Genomic DNA, 23,962 nt, shown 5'->3' with positions numbered 1-23,962 from the left:
GGCAAGGCAGGGTTCACTTTGGGTATACTTAAATAAGATAAAGATTTGTTACTGCATTCCAACTGATGTGGGGTGGTTATGGTTTATTTGCAAGAAAAATGGTTCCTAAATGAAAAATAAAACAGGAATGCAGAAAAGTGAGGCTGTCTTGTTACATCTTTTGGATGTTCACAACTATAAAGGAAGAATGGCCCACCTCAGTGACGTGAGAACAAAGGCAAATATTTGTGCTTTGTGTGATTTTTCAGCCACATTTCTCACCCAGTGTCGCTGGGTAAAATCAGTCTGAGCATGTAAACATACCCACAAACACGGTCAGGATCACATTGCTTTCCAGCCTCAAGTGAAGACTGGACTTTGGCAGTGTATTCCACTTTTAATTAGTTGCTGTGTTGCTTACCTTTGCTGTCATCTAATGTACAGCACACAAAAACCACAGGCGTGTGTTGTATTTCTTTATGTTGCAGCACAGTCAACACTTTAGAAACTTAACAATACTTTTCTCTGACTTACAGGGAGAAAAAAAGGGGGAGATCTCTAGTCCAGCGAGTGTGTGTGCTCAAATGAAGGCCCACAGGTTCTGATCTGTGCGTATCTCTGACAAATACTTTTTTATACAACTGTAAAATCCAGAATGAAAGCATCAATTATACTGCATATATCTTCTGCTGAACTGATAGTATGGAGAAATACGAAGGTTGATCCAACAGTGATGTCTCCTACTTATTTCCATGGAAACTACAAAAGATTTTTAAAAAACCAAACCATAATAGCACTATTTGATAGAGCAAATTGTCACATAAAAGCATCTTCATTCTGCCCTCATTCGAAGCTTTCCCATTGCTTCCTTTCTCAGCCATCTGAAAAATCTGTCTTTTTGCCCATTCACACGGCCTGTAGTGTGAACATCATCTTTTGTCTTTGTGGTTGTTATTGTCCTGGGTGAAATTCAGTACCACTACATTGCCATAAGAATGCTAGACGGTATGATAAAAAAAGCTCTTACATAATAGAATGGTTTGGGTTGGAAGGGAACCTTAGGATCGTTAGGGATGCAGACCTTCTAGCACATCAAGGTGCTCTAAGCTCCATCCAGCGTGGCCTGAACACAGCTGGGAATGGGGCATCTGCAACTTCCCTGGGAATGTGTTCCACTGGTTCACCTGGTTGTGTTCGTTGCAAACAGGAATGACCTCAGGAGGAGAAGCTGTGACCTTCTCCAAGGGACTGGGCAGCAACTGATGCATTCCTCAGCATCTGCTTACAGTGGAGGGTAATGAAGGAGCCGTAGTGCTCTTGTCCTTTTCTGTGTGGATTTGTCCTTTTCTGCATGGATTTGTTGAATGTGATACACAGCTGGATAGTTATGTTGCAAATATTTTCTTTGTTTCAGAAACGTCCTTTAATTGCACGTAAACGAACTCATAGTGATGAGAAGTCTTTCACTTGCTCATGCTGCAGCAAAACCTTTCAACAGAAACAGCTTTTCACAATTCACTCTAAGCAGCATTGTGATTCCAGTGTGAACTCTACAGCTTATGAATGCCTAAATGTGGCACGGGCTCCTCACTCTGGGGAAGATACTTTGTTTTAAGGAATCTCTGTGGAGTTGTCTTTAAGAATCTAGTATTATACTGATAGGAGGAACAGAGAATAAGAAGCAGTTTGGCTGGGTGGAATGTTAACTCCTTAATGCTAAACCAGCATAGCAGATTTTTGGTGTCTTTTTTTTCCAAGCATTACTTTGGTCAATTAATAATTTATAGTTAATAATTAATAATAATTATTCATTACTTATAATTAATAATAATTATAGTATTTCCATTTTGGCAGAGAATGTCTGCCAGATCATGCACTCAGAGCTGGTACTGGCTTGTACAGTCTGGTATGGAAGTTATTCATTTTGAGCATAGTAGCCTTTTCAAACTAAGAGGCAGCATAGAGGTATGAATTTTAAGACAAATTGAAGAACTCAAGAAGATAAGCGAAGGGAAAGAGTGCTAGGACCAGTTCAGCCAGAAAACTACCATGAAATTATCATTCACTTATTCAAAAGCTGTGTGCTGTGAGGTGTGTATCCATTTCTGGATCAAATGTGCAAATTTCTAAAACAAATGTAACCTTTTTTTCCCCACAGATTTTACGTTTTTGTTTATGCATGGATCAGAAGAAAAAAAAAAGAGTGAATGAATATGAAATCAGATGTACAGAGCTCCTCTCCAGCAGAATTTTAGCATGTGTTCTGAACAAATCTCCAGGAGTTCTATGGAGGTTGTTAACTAAGTTAGCCCTTCACACAGTGTACAAAATGTGCCTGCCAAAACAATTTTTTGGGGGGGGGGGTTTTGTGTGTGTTAAAGCTCTTACATATATTAATATTTGATTCAGGTATTTGTGGCTCATGATGCTAACAGGGCGATGTGCACAAGCATCCTGAAAACTGTGGATTGGTGAGGGCCAACACTGCTGCATCCAGCAAAAGAAGCAAGGATAGAAGGAAAGAAAGGGAGAATCTAAAGCATGCTAAGCAAGAAGGTAATCAGTGAATAAGTTAGAATTTAATCATGTAAATTAGAATCAAGAATAAAAGGCTAAGGCGGTGAATCTTCCCTGCTGCTTAATTACTGTTTCACAATGAAGCTAATTTAAGTGCTAAGAATGGAGGAATGCTTTAGAATAGTCTGGAATTGCTGAGCAGAAGTTCTGCTCAGGTCCTTGTTCTGGGCCTGCTGCTCCCCAGCTCCTGCAGATATCTTCCTAAACTCCCTGCTCAGCAATGCTTACAAATGCATTTTTTCTTTTCCCTTTTACAAACTCACTTTGCCTTTATAAAGGTGAATGAAACACTCGTTGCTGAGTTGAGCCGTAGCGAGTTTCCTTATGAGCCCATTTTTGCTAATGCACTGCTTTAATACAAACCAGACTGGAACATTTTCATTTTCAAAACTCAAATTGCACATCAATCTCAATATGCATCCTAATGAAGAAATTGTTCTTCTCTCGTACTTGGATCAGATAATGATCCAGCAATAAAAACTCCATGATTTGAATAGCTAGAGTCACCCTTCTGTCATGCAGCAGAGGTGACCAGGCCCATTTACAGAGCTCTTGGCTCAGCATGTCTGTGCAGCCAGAAGGGCACTTGTAATCACTTAGTGATGCTCAGTAGCTCTTGAGCACTGAGCGCTTATTCCTTCAGTGTAAGACAGAGGATGGTCTGCAGTTAATGTCTTTCCTTCTCTTTCTTCTGCTTCCTCATCTTTTCTCATTAGGTAAAGGTTCCTAAGAAGTGAATCAATTCAGATAACTCACTGGCTGAGCTCAGTCAGAGATCTCCATAGGGGCAATAGCAGCACCTGTGCTGTCTGCTGGCGTATTCCTGGCACAAGTATTTCTCTTCTTTGCAACTCTTAGAAGAGGTGAAGTTAACTTTAATACTCTTAAACCTTAGAGTGTCATCACATGCATGGTAATATTCTAGCAATTTTACCTTACAGTCTAAATTTGATCCAGAGATGTTTCCTTATTTATGTGCAATTCTGTTGACTAGGCAAAGCACAATATACACAAAATTCAGTTAGGCAAGGCCATGGGCAGGATCCTGGTCTGCTCATGCATCAAGAGACAATTATGGAAATAGATCTGATGCCCAGGTGTCCTCAAACATCACATTTTGATATAGCAGGTTATACCTATACTGATTTGTGGCCAATGATATGGAGACAAAATTTGACACAGTAAGAAATGTTGAAGCCTTTCAGAATCTAATGAATATATATCAGCAGCTGAGTTTACATGAGCATTGACATTTCTGTTTTCACTGGTAAGGCTGTAATGCTATGGTTAGAGAGAATCTTACAGCTGCAGTGTGTATGCTTTTGCAATAATTAGATTTAGCTGTTTATTAATGTTTTGGTACATGCAAACAATATATTTTTGGTATCTTTCAGATCCTTTCATCTGGAAGCTTCAATTTCTACCCTAAGATAATGTCTCATTAGATAGTGCTCATGCAGATATTCAGTCTGTTATTTGACAAGCACAACTTTTAGAATTCCTGTGCCAGTTCCAGAGTTTTTTTACACAGTTGACATTTGGGGGTATACATCACTGCTCACTCTTGCACATCATGCAGGGCCTGTGGGATCCTTCATTAATGGCTGTTATCATGAGAGCTGAGCCCTTGTTAGAAATGGCTTGTGGCTGCTGCCATCAGCGATTTGCTGGAGCACACATTTTCTTTTTCTAATTGTTGATGATATTCTCATATGAAAATTAAATTTCCACACTTCATGCTTAGTTTTCTTCTAAACATATAATGAGTGCTGCTTACTTACCTGGCTCCTCACATAATATTCACTGTAAAATAGTTTCATTCTCTAAATAAATTGAAAGCTAAGACATGATGTTATATACTGGAACTATTTTATTCACTACATTAAACTGTCTAATACTGGCAACTATTGAAATATTTGCTTGTCTTTCTGGTTAATCATCACAATATTTAATTTTTCTGCAAAACTGACCTGCAGTTGTTCCCAGATGTCTCTACTGTGAAGAGTGAACATTGTGCCAGGGAGATTCTTCCTGTTTTAGAAGGAATAGAGGCAACAGCTTTGAAAGCAGAAGACAGAACCACGTTGTGAAATGGCTGTGATGGACTGACGTCTGAAAGTTATAGGGAAGCTTCGCCTCTTGTATTATATTCACACAACAGGATGAAGAAAACCAGTTAATTTTGAAGTAAGTTACAAAAGATAGGATTCTTTCTGCTTGAATGTCGTTTTTCTTCTAGATTTACATACAGAATTCTAGATTTACATGCTGACCTGAAACAGATTTATTCTTTAGTAATCTGCACAACTGAGAGCTGTGCGAGCTTCAGCCTGTTTGTGTTTTCCTGAGGTGAGAAAATGAAAGGCAACGATGTTTCAGTGTAAGGAACATTTGCTAACTGTCCTTTCAGTGAACACTCCCTATCTGATGTTTGTGGCAATTACTAGGAGTCAGTTTGTTTCATTTATCAAGATCATTCACTCCATTCCTCCTTCCATTATAGCAGTTGTTATTAGAGCATTTAATAAGGTTTAATAATTATTGTTTTGTGTCTGTTTCATGAAGGTTTTCATTATTGTTATAAATTCTGAGCAACAGATTTCTTTGTTGAAATTCATCTTTGAAGTCTGTAGAAGCTACTTTATCAATGTTCTGAATATATTGCTTGCTTCAATTGTCAATAACCAAGCTGAATGCTATCTTGTGCTGGGGTCCGAGCACCAGACTATGCAAAGAGGAATGTAAAAGACAAAAATAAAAGATTTTAATGAAGTTGAAAAATGACTTTTGAACAGTGAGAAGCCAGAATGTGTCCTTTCTGAAATCAAGAATGAATTCTTTCAACCTGTTCAGGAGTCACTCCTTATGGACTCATGCTTTTTAATTGGGAACGCTGATTGTTCTTTGTGGTTCAGAACGTGCATTGCCATGGCTTTCAGATGATTAGTTTACACAGTTAATGGTGTTATTTCTACCTTTAAGATCAGTACACTTTTATTTCTTTCCTTTAAAAGCCCATACTCTGAACAGATGCCAATTTTTACAAACTTGATGTTACTCATTATGGAGGAGTCATCAAACGCTCAGGAACGGCTCACGTCGTGAGATAGAAATTCACGGCAGTGCTGCCCTGCCACGGCTCGGTGCTGTGAGCTGTGCTGCCCTGGGCTGGTGCTGAGCGCTGCGCGATGGAGGCGATGGGCAGCGCTTCCTGGAGATGGCAGCACCGGTTCGCATCTCTTCCGACAGCAGACCAGCAAAAGTTAGACGCGCGACAAAGATGCTCCGATGCTTTTTCTTTTTCTTTTTTCCTTTTTTCTCTTTTTTAAATTAATTTACTTATTTATTTTTGCCTTAGTTAGAAATCAGGTGTCTCGCTTAACATCTTACGCAGCTCAAGGCTAAACAAGAGCTCTTGTTAGCTGTTTTTCTTAGCAGACGAAGCTCCGGTTGTCACTACGAGCTGCATCCTCTCTGCCAGGAAGGAGGATGGCTGTGAATCTGCCTTGCTCCCACAGCAGCGAGCAGCGCTGCTGGGACGGGCTGCAGGGCAGTGTGCTCAGGGGGCACAGCCCCAGTGTACAGCCTGCCTTCCTCGGGGCCGTGCCAGCCTGCACTCCTGTGCCTGTGTGCTCCTACAGTGGCGTAGGAATGGTGCACAGTGTCACTGTACACATGAGGGCAGCTCAGCATGCTGTGATCTGGGATTTCACTGCACAGTGATCTTTATCTTTTGCCTAGGCAGTGTTCTATAAGAGCAGAGAACAGCGAGTTTCCAGCTTGTTTCCATTCCTGAATTGTCTCCTTTCCAAGAAATTGACTGTCATCTTAAATTCCTGATCCCTCTCCTTCGTATCCAAAATAACTGTTTGTGTCTTTTAAATCTTGCTGGTTGCTGAATCTCAGTAACAAAACACACAGACTGTCATCTGCTCTAGATCTTCACAGCGATTACTTTTTTTTGTCAGCTAGAATTATTTTGTTACTGTTGTTTAACAATCTCACAACTGCAATTGGAAAAGGTGCACAGCCGCAATTTCTCTGATACCAGCTTGCACTGGTGCACGTTGCCCTGTTCTGTAAAAGAAGGAGTCCAGTGACAGTGGTGGGACCTCAGAGCTCAAACCTGAGGTGACCTCATGGCAGTGCTGCCTGGTTCCTTCCCTGATGGGCAGTGCTGGTACTGGTGGAAGCAAAGGCGTTGTGCTGCTACAGCTGCAGCCAGAGCTCCCTGCCCACAGCTCTGAGCACACCTCCTTTTCCTCCCTGCTCCCGCAGCTCTATTAATTGTATCTGTTGCTGTGAAAACCTGGCAGCTCCCTGCAGCAGCAGCTATGGCTGCCTCCATTGTACAGAGGAGGAAGATGAAACAGAAGAAAATTAATCTCTGATTTAATTCTTCTGCTTTTAGGAGCAATGAGACCCGCTGATGATACGGTGTGCTGCTGTCTTACTGCTTGTTTAAGTCATCTCACTGAACTCAAGAAAGAAACAGGGGTGTGGCAGCATGCGGTGATCACGTTACATTAGAAAGCAGTGAGCAAATGTGCAAGGACCTAAAGACATTAAGCTGGTGCTGTTAATCTCCTCCAGAGACATTAAACTCCAGGTATTAAAATTGAAATAACATTCATAACTTTGCAAAGATCAGAGCTTAGGCTGATGTAAAAGCACCAGGGCAGCACGACTAAAGGCTGTGGTTGTGGCTGGTGGCAAAGGGTCTCGCGGGGAGGAAACGTGGATGGAGATTCAGCTGTTGGTAACAAGGAAGGCTCACAAAGGAGATGCAGATTCAACAGTCTGAAGACCTTCCAAAAGTAGCAAGAGTGAAATGAGGAACCCTTAGACGTGGGTACAGATGCAGTGTGGCCTCCTGCAATGAAGGGAGCTGCTCTGTGTGACTGATGGTGGTAGAGGCGTGCGGGACAGAATGCTGTGCGCTCTTACACTAACTTCCACTTGCACAGTTTAATATTGATTTTTTGTTTTGTTTGAGAAACTAAATGCGCATCTGAAAGCAATTGACATTAATACAGCATGCCTGCAGGCAAACGTCGTTGGTGTTGTTGGGCTCTGGACAGCCCAGCTATTGTTTGAAGTCAGTTGCAAACCAGTTGGGTTCTGCCTAGCATCACAGGGCTGTGTGAGCTTATGGGGGGTGTGAGCAATGCGAAGGTGTGAAGAATCCTCTGACAGTTTTCATTCAATCTGTTTCCATTTTGAATTGGCACTTGAGGATGAAGAACTTCGCTTCTTACTCCTGTGGTAGCTCATCGCTGTGATTTAGTTTATTTCTAGCTTTGATTTTTTTCCAGCTGTGGTCTGTTATTAGTTGTGTCCTTGTCCTGCTCACGCAGCAGCACTCACAGCTAATGGGGTGAAAGCAAGGAGGGATGTTACTGTTTGCTTTTGTTACCACCTTATCCAAGAGTATGCAGCAGCTAATGGTGACTAATTTAGCCTGGGAACTGCTACTTATTTTCTGGAAGGACTGTATGCTTGGAGAATTAAGCCATACCCCTTTAGGGCAGGAGTGATTCTCCATTGTTTTGCCATAGCAATTCATCTGTCCTTTTCCCATAATAATTCACAATAATTTAAGTTTTAAAAATGTTTACAGTAGTTATTTACCATCCTATATTAAATGTTCTCCTGGAACTGAGTCATTCACGCCATGTTGCTTTGCATTGCTGACTCCAAATTAAGATCACTCCATTTAAAATGGGCTGTATCCCCCAGGCCATGCCCTCCGACAACACTTCTGCTGGTGTTTCAGTACCAGCTGTGTGGCAGTAAGCATAATAGTAGTGCTAGTGCAAGACTGTGCTCCATCTTTGCATAGGTGCAAATCATTAGCAGTCCCTTTTAGCTCAGTGTAATGCATTACAGTTAGATGGGAGCTGGGACAGTGCTCTCTCCCTTCTAGGGTCACGTCCCAGAAATAATGGGTGACCAACAGACCCCACGGAGGACTGAGGCATTCGGCACCTTTTAGAACCAGGAGGTGCATCTGTATTTTGCATGCAAAAAGATCTTTTCTGCTTGCCTTGAAATCCCGAAAAGAAATGCAGCATTTTCAGAGGGCGCCTGCTGCTTTCCTCACGACAGCAGTGCAGCACAGCAGTGAGCTGCTGCCAGTCCCTGCCGCCCGCCTGGCAGATGCAGGAGAGCTGCAGGAGGTCACGGAAATGGGCAGGCAGGCTGTCTTCATCGCGGGGTTTTCTTTTTCTCAGAAGCAGATGATTGAATAGAAACAATAGGCTGCTTTCCCCATTTGATGATGAAGACTGACAGTGTGTAGGAGATGAGTCAAAGGTTACTGATGAGAAGATCCATCCAGATAATTGCCGTAATTGTTCCCTGAGGATGCAGCTCCTATCACAAAGCCAGAGATTGTGATTCTATTTGTATATAAATGCTTGGCAGAGAACTCCATCCTTTGCCTTAAATGAAGAGAATTCCTTCATGAGATACAAATGGAGAAAGTTCTCCTAAATTTTCTCATTTGTGATACAGAGACCCAGGATTAGCTACAAAGGTGGTATTTAAACCCAGACAGTCAAATAACCGGTTGGATGTGATCTCTAACAAATTAGAATGTCCTGAAAATAAAATTCAGCAAGTGTGACAGTCAGATGGGGGGTTGGCAGCACGAGCTTCAAAAATAAATAGTCTTTAATTGCAGGAAATGACAGTGAGCAGCTCCTTGGCATCACTTCTCTCAGTGCTGTGCCTGCACAGCCAGGTGGCCGGCACTCCTCCTGCTGTGCACGGTGTAAAGAGTGTGGGCACATGGCAGGGATGGGGACTGAGGGTGGAGGGTTTGCCACCAGGACCCCGAGCAGCTCTGAGGGCTGTGTCCTGTGACTGCAGTGCAAATGGTACATCATGGCCTGAAGCAGTGATGGAGCACCTGGTGGGAAGGCGGGGCCAACCTAGGGGAGCTCAGGTGAAAGCAATGCATCTGAGTGATTGAAGGGCTGGAGCCAGGATCCACCCCTTCCAGCCCTCATTTAAGGGGTGACGGTGAAAGTGAAGGTATCTCATTTGGAGATGCTGATATATGATAGGGTTTTGCAGGCATTCTGAAGGTAAGCAGCTTCTTTCTCTTATTTCTGCACCCACTGTTATCACATCTAAGCAGGTCTTCACTCCCTGAAGTCTGAGATCTTGCTGCTCTTACACCTTGTTATATTTTCTTTTCTATCATGTCATAGCATTGCAAGGTGGGCAGACAGTGAGAAGTCTGGGCACAGAAGGCTGCTGAACTTTTTTTTTTTTTCTTTCAGGAACCTTGGCAGAATAAATAAATTAAAAAAGAAGTGGAACTCTGTTCATCTCTCATGTGCTGATTGCTCCCTCACGTGACCCTTCTAAATAGTAAGTGAAAAGGAACAAATCCTACATCTTACACCTCTGAACTCTGGCACTGGTTTGGTTTGTGGTGTGATCTGTTGAGAAGCCTCCTGCTGGCTCTCCATGTGCTGCAGTATCCTTACCCATGGCATGCAGTCTCTGTATGTGTTAGAATTAAACAAATGAGAAAGTTGTGCAGCTTAGACCCTCTTCCAAACTTCAGTAATTGTCTTTTCCCCCCCAGTTTTAGAAAACACAAATCCATCCCACGCAGCTCTCACGGTTACTGCTGGTTTATATCTGGGCAGAAGAGAAGCAATTGGTGCAAGAGGCATTGCTTATGGGACAGTGCCTAAAAATACTTCCAAAGGTCACTGCACATCAGATGGAAGGCAGTGCTTGTGCCAGTGCCTTGCCCTGAGAAATGCAGGTCTTTGTTAATACTAATTGTGTATATTTTAAACAACCCATGTTTTAAAAACACAGCTCAAGCAGGCAGCAGTGAATGCTTTGTGAGCCCTGAGAGATGGAGGGTGCTTCCTCGCCCATGGTTTTGGGCACAGATGTTTGCTGTTCCTGTTAACTTCAAGGCTTGTCCATCAGAGCTGTATCACGCATGTGCTTGTAGAAAAGTGGGGGCATTTCCATACTTGCTGTTTTCAAGAATACCAGTGAAGCAACGACCCAGGAAGTACCAAGAGGATTTGTAGCTTGTCCTTTGTGCAGACATTCACCATGGCTGTGCTTATAATTGCAAATATGGGCACAGAATGTGAGATGAAGGCCCAGCCCCATGTGCTCTCAAGTCTCTCCCCAGAAGCAGATGAGTGCTGGGAGGTGTGAGTGATGTGTGAATAGTGCTGAGTGGGATTGCTGTGCTGTTGGTGTGGGACAAAGGCATGTATTTCCAGCATCTCAGAAGGGTAATCTTGCAATGTACCTCTTCTGTTATATTTGACCACTCGATTTCATCTCAGCCCACCAAATGCTTTTATTTTGGTTTTGAGAAAGCACAGTTGCTTGGATGGATATTGTGGAGCGTTTGGCACTTGTGGGCATGCTTTGTACATGCAGCCTTTCCCAGCAGGATTCTGTGGGCTCTGTTCACCTCCCTGTGGCTGAGGTGGGAACACCCAGCACTGTCTGCCAACTTCACAGGGCTCATCTCCCTACCATGGAATAAAACAACAAGCCTTCAGCTCACTCCTGCTCTAGCTGTGCTGGGAGGTGCTGGTTGCAGGGGGAGGTGCCCCTCCTGGGATCTCTCAATCCCCATCACTGGATGTCCCCACCTCTGCTCCCAAGAGGTCCCCAGGGTTTGCCCTTGAGGACCTGTCCCTGAGCATCCCTCACCAGCATCCCACAGCTCTGCAAGCAATGCTCTTTTACCTTTTCCTCAAATCCCATTCAAACACACATTTGATGGGGAGATGGGCAGCAACATCTGCTCTCTCAGCTCATGGGCTCTTATTTGGATTGTAATTGCTCCATCGGCTGCGATCTGCTCTGTTTGCCCACTATCTGTTTCTGTCAGGTCTGGGCCTCCTACAAACCACTCATTATGTGGTGATGATAATTAAATCTCCCTGCCCAGGCCGGGCTGAGCAGCACAGGGAGAGCCTTCCTTGTCAGACAGTTGCCAGAGCTGCACCCCTAACGATGCCCCGATCACCTGCCTGCTCTGCAGGACAGGACACCTATTTGTTCCAAACAAGCTCTTTCAGCAGCTGTCAGACGCTAATGGCTTTCAGCTGCTGACAACCTGTGCCCTATGCAAACCAGGGGCACATCGTGGAAATGTGCATAAATATTCATGTGTGACTGACAAAACCAGAAGTGCAAATGCAGTTATCAGAGTTCTTGCATGAATGTGCTGTAGCCTGCCCTGTTGTGTTGGTTTTAGCATGATGGATACAGTGCAAATGTTCTGAAGTGATGTTGCCCTTTTATTTCTGTGATTAAAAATCCCCTGAAGGCGGTGGGGATGCAGAGGCACGTGGGTAAGAGCAGAATTTGGGTCCCTGTGTAATGTGAGCAGCTCCAGACTGATAATGCTCTATTCTGTGGGTCGTGTAGTGAAATTTTACTGAGATAAAGGAGTTACTTTGTTTAATCCTGTCTGTGCTCTATGAAGAGCTGAAGGTGTCTCAGTGGAACATGAGAACGCAGTGATTGTGTTCAGTGCTTCGATGTTTGAATCAGCAATTTTCAGCACAGGGGGCTGCATGACTTGGTGAGGACCTGACAATCTCCCCCATCCCAGGTCCCTGGAGCATCAAAGTTTTGACACAGGTGTGTTGTGAGCTGCGCAAAATACTTTATTAGCAATGCACCTTTGTTTCCCCAGCAAGTCCTGGATAACTGTGCTGAGAGGGTGCATTCATGCAACGTTTCCATTGAAGCTCACTGAAAGTTGCCATCTGTGGGACTGCATGAAAGGGGGTTGAGGGCAGCCGTTGAGTCCTGGCTGGCACTGGCACCATGTGGGTTTGTGCAGGAGAGGCAGGTTGTGTGCAGGCACCCAGCTGATCACTGTCCTCTGTCACTTGTGTGCCTATGTATCTGGGATGGACAGGCCCTGTGAACATGAAGCTAATTCAGTGTTTCAGATATAGATCACTCTTTTTTTAATTAAAAATTGTTTTGTCATAGTTACACAAAAGGGTTCAAATATTCTGCAGCTTGATGTAATAAAAATCAGAAGATACAGGTGTTGTTTATGAGCCATCAGATTTCCACTGCCACAGTGCTTTAGTAAAATGAAAAGGAGAAGAGAAAAGGAGAAGCAGAGCCATGTGCTAATCCCTTCCTTTGTTGCTTAAGGGAGATTTCAGTGTAAAGTACCAATTTCCATATCATTTGAATAGCAGTTGCAGCCCATTGGTGTTTAAAGTAAAATGTGCAACTACTATAATCAGCAAAACAGATGCAAATGCCTTGTCTGTCTTCAAGTACTGCCCCCTCCTTGCTGTCTCAATTAAATTTAGTGTGGAAAAACTCGACCAGATAATTAAAAACGGGAGCTATTCTTCCACTTTTCACAGCAGTAGCTGCTCCCAAGGCAGCTCTGGGTGTGGGACAGCCACCCTGCCCTCCCAGGGACAGCAGTGCCCTTCTGGTGCTGCCTATGCCCAGCAGCTCCCACAGCAAGTGTCTGCACGTCTCTGCAAAGGAGAGGCATCACAAATAAATGACATTCAGTAGTTTGATCCCAGGCAGTTCTGTGGTTCTGTGGGGAGGGACAGCAGCACAGCAGGTTGAAGCCCCGCAGAGCCCCCTGAGCCCAGCTCTGGGCAGCTGCAGTCCATCCTCAGAGGGCTTGAAATGTGGTTTGAAGTAACAGTTTACTTTGTCATTCGTGTTTCTGAATGAAATCACGAGCATGCAGTGTGTATCTCAGCTCCAGAAGGCTCGTCTCATCCTCTCCCAGATGGTGGGAGAGCATGGGGTGGGTGATGCCTCCCAGACAGGTTTCTAACAGAATGAAAAGCCCTGGTTTGCTTCCTCCAAAATGCTCCTCTGGGGAAATGAAGTAGCTTTCTTTTATTACTGCTTTTCCTAATCGGGAGATGTCTTATGGAAAAGGATTCCCATCTCATGACCAGCTGTGGTGATAAAACCCTCCTGGGTCACTCAGGGCAGACCAGGATGCTTTCAGCAAGAAGCAATGCTCGTTTGTTGTGCTCACTTGTGAGTGATGAAGGCCACACCAAGGCCATGCCAGCCAGGTAGGATGTGAAACAAAGCGTGTCAGCATTGGTCCCTTCAGGAGAGCATCCTTGAAACAGCAGAGAGCCAGTGAACAAAGGCTGTCCGTAACAGAGCACCCAGCTCTGGATGGGGCAGCTGCATACAGGGGCACAGAACTGTCTGCAGCCTTAGCAGAAGTGAGCTGCTGTTCCTGAACTTCTGGGAAAGTTTGGGCTCAGTATTATTGCTCGGGTTATTTTCTGTTCCAGGATTCTTCCTCTGCTTGCTACAGTGGCATTATAAATTCATGCATATATTTTTTCTCCTGGAAAAAATGCGAAACTCATGCTCTAATCTAGAAATAGTAAAGTGCTGCAGGGTTAAGTGCTGGAGTTCATTGGAAAATCTACTTGCTTTAGTGGGAAAGGTTTTCTTTTTTTTTTCTTTTTTTTTTTTTCCTTTTTTTAATGTATTACAAACAAAACAAATTTGGAAAGTGTATCTTAAATATAAAGACCTGAGAGCTGTGTGAGCTGAGGTTGGGATCTGCACAGTGGAAGCCCAGGTGCTCTTAGAACAGCCTCCAGTGTGTATGTGGACCCACTGGGGAGGCCGTTAAATTGAATAATTCAGTTCTTTTATTTAATTATCTTACTTTCCAGTTACACTGAAGATATTCTGACTGCAGTCAGTGGAGCGAGAGATGGACTTTGCCCGAATATTTCTAACCAGAGTTCAATGTGATCTCAAATCGAATTCATGTTGCTGCTGGTAAGGATCTTATGGGTCCCTTTTATTTGGGGGCATGTAACTAAAGATGTTCAGCATGTTCCTCAGTGGGTGCCAGAAAGCTTATTTTCAGAAGTATCTGAGGCTCAGGGAAAGTCAACGGCAGCTATATTTACCCTGAAGTCTGTGCAACTGCTGCCAAAATCAAGCCATGTTCTTTTTGTAGGAATAACCATGAGAAGAAAACAGCATTTGGAGGAAGGACCAGGCACCATACATGTGATTTATCTGACATAGAATGACATAGATGTCTTAAATGGGGTCCGAAAGGCCACCTGAGATTGTACCTTGAATGCTGCTGTCAGGAAAGGAAACTTTAGCTCTCGGTGCTATTGGTAAGCATTGTTTCTACAGAAATTCCCTCCCTTAGTTGGCAAGTAGCCTTGCTCTGGTGGGATCTGGGTCTGGGGGTCGTGCCACTGTCTGCTGACATGATCCAATTTATTCTTATGTGGAAATGCAAATCTTCGATCATGTGAGCCATAAAAGGGGGAAGCGCCTCTTTGTTTTATTTGAAAAAAGTTGGAACTAACCAGACCTGCTCGTTACGAAATAGTGACAGCAGAGCTTCCTTAAATCAAACAGAGTCTCATTCTGCTGTTGGACCGTCCCATGGTGTGCTGTGTTCACACCACTTCTGCTCAGGGGGAGTGCTCTGCCAGCTCAGACCGTGAGCAGCTCTCCAGGGAGCACAACAGTGGAGCTCAGGGACCAGCCAGGGAATGGGTTTCTGTGCTTTTGGGTTGCACCACAGGAAGAGGAGAAATTACCCAGAGAGAGGAGGGGAGCAGCAGCCGGCCAGCAACAGGCAGAGCAGCTGGGCCCTCATGGCCATGACTCCATGTCACTGTGCCCCACCACGGTGTCCCTCAGTGCCACATCTCCTCTTTCTGGACAGGCAGCCAGCTCAGTGCTGAAGGCAGGCAGGCTTCAGCCAAAGCTCTGCTGTGGGGATCATGGGGCTGTGGCAGCTCTGCAGAGAACCCCATGGCTTTGGGACCCCTCTGGGCAGGAGCAAAGGACCACGAAACCCAGCAGAAGTGGGGGAGTGCAGCTGGATGCACACCAGAGTCTGATGCATGGAGGAGCTCCCAGCACCTTAAAGTTGGCATTTCGCCTGCCCCAAAATTTAGCTGTTTCTACAGGTCACATTTGGTGTGACTTATTGTAGGTTTGGCTGTTCCACACTTGTCAAGCAGTGAGCAAGGCCTGTGGCAGCAGCCAGGCTCAGCAGCAGCACAGCCACTGCTTCAGCACAGGTTGGTTAGCTTGCAGCCTGAAGCAAACCTGAAATCATTAACAGCCCATTTGCTGGGCTAATGACTCTTTTTTTTTTTTACTAGATGTATAATTTAATATATGGTAACTTTCATGCTTAATTACACCCTTCAAAGCTTCTTTTGAAGGAATTTATTTTTCTGCATGCATTTATTAAAAGGTGTTAGGAATGGCTGGCTTGCTTCCCTGATATTCTGCTTTAAAAAACAGATTTCTTTAAGTAGATTTTACTTGAGATACGGGTATTTCCTCCTCTGCAACTTGCAATATTTTTAACCCTCAATGCTGGAAAAAACAAGGGTGAACTATCCAGATGTTACAAACAGCACTGTTCTGTGCCCTACTGCAACCTGCCCCGTTGTTCTGCACGAGGCGCAGGCCCAAACCCTTCCAGCACAATGCAAGGCTTGAGCTCAGCAGCCTGGCCCCATTCCAGCCCATGTCTGACTCAGCAGTGAGTGCCCCTGCTCTGTAACCTCAGTGGGAGCACAGACAGGCTCCTGTAAGTGCAGTTAATCCCACGTGCCGTTGGCATGTGGCGCTTGTAAGGCTTGCTGGGATCAGCTCGGATGAAAGAGGCGTTGCATGTAAGATGTTTTCCACTGGCATCCCAAATCCATTACTGTATCAATGAAAGGATGGTGTGACTTTGTCGATCGTGACGCTTTTTTTTGAGCTAGGCAGCTGACTGAGGGGATGGTCGCGAATTCAGGTTTCCTTCTGTGAGCTCTACTGTCCCCTTCATGGAGATTAAAAGTTTCCCAGTGCTGTTTTCAGCTCCGCAGAGCAAGTAAAAGATAATCTCCTGCTTGGATATCCTCGTGCTACTGCGATCCACTAATAGGCTCACCATCCAGTTTTGACTTAACAGGCACTGGAAGAGGATAATCCTGTTTATTCGGTCATCCAAAGCACTGATGATGATCTGAGATAATCGGTGGCTGAGAGCAGCAAGGAGGGATGCGCGAGGTCCTCCGTGCCTGGATGGATGAGTCAGATGCTCAGCACTGCAGCCCCAATGTGGTGTGGAGAAAGCCCCAACCATCCTCGCAAAGAAGACAGAAACCAACTAGGTAAAAGAAGAGCATTTCCTGGGGTCTGTGCCAGACGTTTTGCTTGTAACATTAACTCTTACAGCTGACACGTGAGCTGCGGATTGACATCAAATTGTGCTGTTGACTTGTGAGCCTTGTTCTGTGACCTGAGGGCTGTCCCCACCCACATAACAGGTTTATGGTTTATGGCTTGGTAAGCCAGCAGCAGCAGGTTGCCCACCAGCCCTTATGCACCATAGTGAGGGGTCAAGCCCAAATCCTCACCATAGCTACACTTGTAACTACTGAACACATGCACAGTGATTCATGGGTCCCAGTGCGATGCTTGCTTCAATTAATATTTTATAAGGTGCTGGCTATATTTAACTTTCCAAACTTGAATGGACATGGAGATGTGATCTAAATCAGAATGTTGTTATGTTCTTACATTTTAAAACCAAAAAGTGCTTTTCTCTCCCTGCTGCCAGGTGTTTGGGGCCCTGAAGGTGCGATTTTCATGTGTGGCTGTTTGATGAGCCCTGAAGGGCAGAATTCTTGCTCTCCAACCTTCCTTCCTCTGCACCCAAAGAGTCAGCACTGAACACTGTGCTCCTCCTGACGGTGCTTCAGGGCTCCTCGTGCAGAGCTCCATGCTGCAGCACAACCCTAAAGGCAAAGGCACATCTGTGCTGAAGGCACCACCGCTGCACTCCAGCCCCCAGATTGAAGTAGTGGCTGCACTGCCCCGAAGGCACCACGTGTGTTGTGCATGTAGCACCATTTCCTTATTGGTGTTGGTAAGAAAGAAGAGGTGTCGTATGCTGGCTGCAGACAGCTGCGGCTCTGAGGATCCCTTCTAAAGAGACAGCAAGAGTTACCCAGAATGAGCAAGGCTTCTGGCACTCGCTCAACGATTACAGAGGTTTTGCAGGGTGACAGCAGTTCTGCAATCAGCCCGCAGGGAGCAGCAGAGCGGTACCGGGCTGCTTTCCTCCCGGAGCCCCTCGGGGCTGTCAGTACCTAGCAAAGCATCTGCAGACCCCCAGGAGGGAGTGCGCGTCCCCACCGCCCTGAGGGCATCACGCCGTGCTGCAGCGGGGCTGTCCCCGCATGTCTGGTTTTTGCATTGCTTTCCACTTAACTATTTGTTATCCATTTTCTGTTGTTTTGGTGTTGTTTCTCCTTTCCAAGTTTGAAATATAGCATGAAGTTACAGAATTTGGCCTGTGGCAGCTTGATGAGCATGTTTGTTTGTTTCAACTAAATCTTTTCCTTTCCAATTCTGTTTCCAATGCCACGGAAACATTCCCTTAATCCCAAGGTTTTGTTGACCATCATTGGTGACGAAGTGTGCGGGATCAGCAGTGACCCTTCTCAGGAAGTGTCCTCAGCACAGGGATGGCTTTGGGAGGGCACATGGGGACAGCAGAAAAAAAACCAGGGTTTTTTTTTCCTCAATGATTTGGAAAGCTTATTTTTCTTTGAAATGTGTTCTGTAGTGTAAGCATGAGGCAGAACTGACAGCCCCACCTGCACTCACATCTTGCTCAGCCTGATGCCAACATCTGGTGAGTTTCCATTCTTCCCCTGTGCTCATGGTGGGGAATGGGCCTTAATGCAACACCACTGTCCTGTTGCACAAAGCAGACAGCTGGGTGCCTGACTGTGTTGCTACAAGAAGTGTTTTCCTGTTGTCCAAAGTTCAACTCAATGAGAAGATCGAGCTTGTTTCAGGCTGACTATCAGTGCAGTGAGTGATAAGAGAGGAGATGGCTCCGGAAGCACATTCCAGGTGCTGGAGCAGAGCACACCCAGCTGTGGAAGGGCTGCAGACAGCACTGATACTGGAACCTGCTGCTGCTCTCAAGCTGAGGTTAGCTGGTGGCAATTCTTGACAAATTCTGTAAGAGAAAACTGAGCCCTGATGGACAAGGTTGTGGATAATTCTCTGCCCAGGGCTGGTCCAGAGTTCAGTCCTGGGGTCTTGAATTTAGGGAGGTGTTTGGTCAGATGGTGGAATGGCCCTGGGAGAGGGAAATGTGATTTTCTGAGATGAAAGATATCTCCTGCAAAGCGCACAACAGGAGGCTGGGTTTGTCACTGTGTGCTCACAGCACAGCGGGAGGCTGCTGCAGCAGGGCTGGGGAGCATCATCTCTGCTGCTGTGAAAAGGGTGGCTGGGGAAAACTGTGCATTACTGCTGGGGAAGTCAAAACTGCAGCACTTGAGCAACGTGATGACAATGCTTTAGAAGAACAAGCAAAAAAAAATAAATTAAATTAAAAAAAGGAGAGGGGACGAGGACTTCTTGTAATAGGCCTCTTCTGTTTGCAGAAAGGTGGGGGACATTTGCCAGGGAGTTAGAAAGCCCATCAGAATGCCCATGGCCCATAGCCATGCTTTCACAAGCTTGCAAGGGATGGATTTTTTACATTTACTTTTTTCTGTCAAAGGCAGCATTCTCCAGGGGCCAGCTACAGAAAAACCTCTCCCGCCTTCTTGGCAGAAATCCCCCTTACTTACACAGCTAGGGCTCCCTCAGCTCCAGCTCTCATGTGCTCAACATACCCAGGGCCAAAGGAGCATCTCTGGACTCAGAGCTGAAGCTGATATTTTTTCTTGTGTGGAAAAGACAGGAGTAGTTCTGTGTGCTGACGCACCAGCACATCACCCCAGCACATCACCCCAGCTGGGGGTGAGCCGACTCCGCACGACCCTCAGAGATCTCATCTGCTCTGCTTTTCACTCACCTTCATCTCCACTGCTGGCAAAACCAGCAGCAACAAAGAACAGTTTTTGTTCTGATCTGATTCACAAAACCAGATGTGCTTGTGCTTTTTTTGAGCTCATTTGAATGCAGGCAATGCACTTCTGGTTTTGCAGAATCATCAGTTAGCAGATGTCTTTTGAATTGTAGCTCTTAATTCAGAGGTTAAAACTACATCAAAACACTCACCGATAAGAATTTACATTGCACTTAAGGTACAGTGGGCTTTTTTCCATCTTTTTCCACTTAAAATTATCTCATGGAAATTTTTTGGCTTCTAAACAGTTTGTCGCTCGTCTCCCAAAGGCCTTTCAGTCCTACATTTGCAGATCAATGCTGCTTAATAATCAGTGGATTGGTGGATGGAGGCATAGGGTGGAGGAGGGCAGGTGTGGCTGGGGCTGCACTTCTGCATCTGCCCCACAGAGTCCCATCCAGGCCTCCTGCAGGGCTGTCTGGGGCAGATCGGCCCCACACCATACTTGGGAGATGTCTGGAGGTAGACTTGAGATCCACTGAAAAAGTCTGACATGCTGAAGATGAGGAAGAGCCATTCTCAGTATCCATGCAAACTTTGGACATGGGGAGGCTAGACAGGGGCACGGCACGAGTAACCTGACAATGGCTGTTGAGTTAAAAAGTCACAATAATTAAGAAGAGGAAGACAAAGGGGAGCTCTGAAGCACTGTGGGGCTGCAGCTGTGCTGGTGTCAGTCAGTGCTGCCAGCTCCCATCCCACAGCCAGCACGGTGCGCCCCGAGCAGTGCTGCCCATTGCTTTGGGCTCTTATCTTCCATTGGATTTTTGTTGTTGCTGTTTTCATTCGGTTATTTTTTTCCCCTTTTGTCATAGGACCAACCCAGAATAGAATCATGAGGTCCGTGTTTATAACTTCCCAAACCATCTATATGCTGTTTTTAGTGCTGACGCTGTGCATGAAAGGCCGTGTCACCACCATGCTCATGTTTCCGTGTGACTCTGGGGCTGTTTTGTCCCATTTCATAACCAGTAAGTGAAGTGAGTCTGACAGCCTCGGTTTTGGCCCTCACTTGTTGGTTCCCATGCTGCAGATAGGCTCGATTAGCAATAAATTCCTGCCAGGAGAATTACAGTTCAGGCTCAAAATGTGCTGGTGTTCTGTGCAAAGTTTTCTTGACCAAAGTAAGCTGGAGCCGGTTGGAAGCGTGACGTTTGGAGTGCACTATTTATCTCTTCATTCTGACCAAAAATACATAGAGTGGAAATACGCCTTATTTGCATCTGAGCAGAGAACAGTTGAGCTCCTCCAAAGTGTAAACACAGCATTTTAAATGTCCCGGGTTGTTTGTTTGTTTAATTCTGTGTCTAGCTGATATATGAAGCTTTAAAGAAAAAAACGAATGGTTTTCAACCACAGGAAAGCTTATTTAGTTGGTAGTAAGAACACCATGATACTCTTGTAGCATTCATTGCCAGCTCCAAGCCCTGAATGCAGAGGAGCTGTGAGTTCACAGTTGCACATCCTGCATCCCAACTCATGCAGAGCTGCTGCTGTCAGTGTGAGATCCCACCCCGTCCCGTCGGCTCCGCTATTTACTGCAGCTCCATCTGTGCCTGCTGAGTTCTTCTCCTCCCCCCTGGGCACCAGCACGAGGAGCTGTTTTTAGATGATGTTTTCAGTCAGAGTTTTGAGCGGGATGAGCTGGCTCAGCCCAGAGGAGAACAGCATGTGAAACACAGCGGGGTCAGACAAGGACCAGCACCCTGGGCTGCCACTGCTGGGCCCTGCAGCTGAGCCAAGCCTTGGTGTCCATAGGCACTGACATCAGATGTCGACTCGCAGTGCTTTGTGTCCATTGGACTGACTTTGTTCTCCCATCTCATTCTGCCTCTGCTCTGCATTTTCCAGAAACAGGCTGTGGAGGGCTTTCTTGGTGGGAAACAGTTGCTGCATTTGTGCTTTGGATCTGAAGGGACCCTGGGCCTGACCTCTGGTATATGGCATGGAGTGTTAGATTTCATGCACTTAACTCCTACTGTCTGTCCAAGAACTTCTGGCTGACCACAGTGCTTCCCTAAGGGAAAAAAAAGCAAACAGACCACCCCTGATTTTGCAGTCAGCTCAGCGTTGTAGAAATGCTTCTTATTCCCATTGACATGCTGGGAGCAAGGAGTCCCAGGGGTTTCCAAGAAAACTCCTGGACAAACAGCTGTGGCCCTGGCTTCCTTCTGCCCTGTGCCCCCTCACTGCTCACAGCTCTCCTGGCCCTGTGCTAGACTGCATTTTTTTCCTCCCCTTTCCCTTACATCTGGTCTTTTAGCTATGAAATTTCATTTCTGGTCTATGATTCTTAAAGGCCACAAGTAAGGATCATTGTTCCAAGCATCTTCTTGCCCTACCTGTAACGAACAATGAGGGAAAGCTAATGGAAGCCTTTAAAGCATAAATATTTTATTTATTTATTTTTTACAATGATCTATACCCTTTTATGGTACAATTTTGTTCTTTTGGGTTAGGGAGATGTTACACAGGCTGAGGAGGCATAGGGAGGAAGACAGACCCATGTGGGGTAAGGAAGGGGCAGCCTGGAAGCAGGGCTCAATGAACCCATCTCAGCAGCAGTCAGACCATGCCTACACTTAGGTGGGAAAGTGCCAGCTCAGAGCAACCAGCATACTTCACCTATTCATTCCCCATTTTGTTCTTGCAGTACCCAGATATTTTCCATTCTCCCAGAATATTATGTCAAATGAATGATCTCCCATCTAATGATGGGAATACAGCCAGGGAGAATTGGGACAGACCCACCTGCAGCAATGGAGAACTGGGGGATTGATGTGGTTTACACAAAGGCCTGCAAAGGCTCAGCATGTGGGATGCCTTTCCAACATGACACAGATATTCTAGAAATTATCTGCTAAAACCTCCATGGTCAAGGCCTTAATGACTCCTTAAAAGTGGCCAGATGCTTGCTTGTTATTAATCACCTATTCCCAGCTTTACTCATTAATGAGTTTCTTGCTAACAGCTGCCTTATCACCCAGAGCTGAGATACCTGGTGCAGTGTGCTGCCACAGGGCTTGAGGAAACACAGCGCATTGCCTTCGTGCTGCTGACTCAGGCTGAGTCAAATGGTCAGCCTGGAAGCCAAGGAAGAAGGTGTTTCTTTCACCTCTTGCTGTTTGACCACCATTCTGCTGTGCCAGGACTGCGCTGCTTACAGGAGCCGCACTCACCTGGATGGAGGTCCTCAGTGCATCTGAGGAAAGCACACAGCCCCGCACATCCATCTGCTGTAATCACAGCTCCCTGGAGGAAAGAGTTTGGAAATGGTATTTCGAGTTGTTGATTGAGATTTTTACAGATTTATTACCTGTTGGGTTTCCTTTTGTTCCCTCTTTGGCTGCCAGCTCCCCCTCCATCTGCCGCCACTGAAATCCACCTCCCCTTATCTCAGCACAGTTTGCTCCACCTCTTGCCCATTTTCATTTTATTGCCTCGCTAATCTCAGCCTCCTGCTTTTCCTAACACCACTCCCCCCTCCCCATCTGTGGCAATTAAATCACTGCTCCTTTTGTTTGGTGCCACTCAAAATTCCCTCGTTTCACTCAGCCTTTGGGATGCTTCCAGGCACTTTTGCTGTTGTCACACACATCCGTTTTCCTGGCACAAAAAGGCCCGTCAGCATCTGATGGGAGCTTTAGCAAGCCCTCATTCCAACCAGCTCTGAGACAGCCTGAATGTGAAATGGAGCTGAGCTCAGCCCCCAACGTGCACAGTGTACCAGAGGCGGCTGTGGGACTGCTGCAGGAACACCATGGGAGCACAGGGCAGCCCCACAGGGCACAGCTGGCACCTGAGCATCAGGCAAACAAAGCCCCAACTCCTGCTCCATCTGAGAGAGAATTTCCCCCACGTACACAGAGACGGATGCACTGCAGGAAGCCATAACATGTACACAAGTCCATGAGCCTGCGACTTCCTCTAAATGTCCAGATGAGATCCATAGAGAAAAGCAAAGGTTACAGATCGCATGAAACAGAAACCAAAACACAACCAAAATATTGCAAGATTTGATAGAAATAAGACAGAAACAAACCTGGCGAAGAGAGTCACCAAATTTGTTAATAAAAAAACACCACAACCTCAGGAGAACAAGACTCTTAGCTCTAATGATGCCCAGACTTTGAAGTGGTTTTGCATGTACTGGGGTGATGTATTGGTGCACTCAGCACCCAGAGGCCTTCAGTGCTCATGGCCTCAGAGCTCCCTCCTCACAGCTCACCTGCTGAGCACCAACACTGCTGCTGTTCAGCTTAATGGTTTGTTTTTAACCTCTGCTGTTATCTCTTGCCTTAATTCTCAATTATCAGTGCCAACCATGATGCATTTGCTGTATCTCCCTTTGCTACTTTTATCTGCCAACATGTTTTAAATAAGTTTAGAGAGTACAAGAGCTTAAAAAAAAAAAAAAAAAAAAAAAAAAAAAAAAAAAAAAGCAGCCAGCTGAAG

General features: G+C 45.5%; 2 long non-coding RNA genes across 6 annotated transcripts; one reads left to right on the top strand and one right to left on the bottom strand.

Annotated features, from left to right (window-relative positions):
- The first annotated feature begins 1,791 nt into the window (after nt 1-1,791).
- LOC128081065 (uncharacterized) lies at nt 1,792-17,803 on the top strand. Of its 4 annotated transcripts, none has more exons than XR_008206964.1 (7): nt 1,792-2,535; nt 4,533-4,743; nt 9,846-9,936; nt 14,265-14,373; nt 14,558-14,726; nt 16,541-16,742; nt 17,192-17,803. It is a non-coding gene; the product is annotated as an uncharacterized LOC128081065 (long non-coding RNA). The 4 variants fall into 4 exon arrangements; XR_008206966.1 differs by having other exon boundaries at nt 16,527-16,742; XR_008206965.1 differs by having other exon boundaries at nt 16,435-16,742.
- Nucleotides 17,804-21,013: 3,210 nt separating this feature from the next.
- Nucleotides 21,014-23,580, bottom strand: LOC128081066 (uncharacterized). Of its 2 annotated transcripts, XR_008206969.1 has the most exons (4): nt 23,371-23,580; nt 22,687-22,759; nt 22,506-22,590; nt 21,014-21,524 (listed from the first exon to the last, which is right to left on the bottom strand). It is a non-coding gene; the product is annotated as an uncharacterized LOC128081066 (long non-coding RNA). The 2 variants fall into 2 exon arrangements; XR_008206968.1 differs by lacking the exon at nt 22,506-22,590.
- Between the last annotated feature and the right edge of the window lie 382 nt (nt 23,581-23,962).

This window comes from Tympanuchus pallidicinctus, unplaced genomic scaffold (assembly GCF_026119805.1).
Source record: "Tympanuchus pallidicinctus isolate F22 unplaced genomic scaffold, pur_lepc_1.0 scaffold20, whole genome shotgun sequence".
Taxonomy (NCBI): Eukaryota; Metazoa; Chordata; class Aves; order Galliformes; family Phasianidae; genus Tympanuchus; species Tympanuchus pallidicinctus.
Note: the sequence above shows the minus strand (reverse complement) of the source record. Positions and strands in the feature narration are given on the sequence as shown.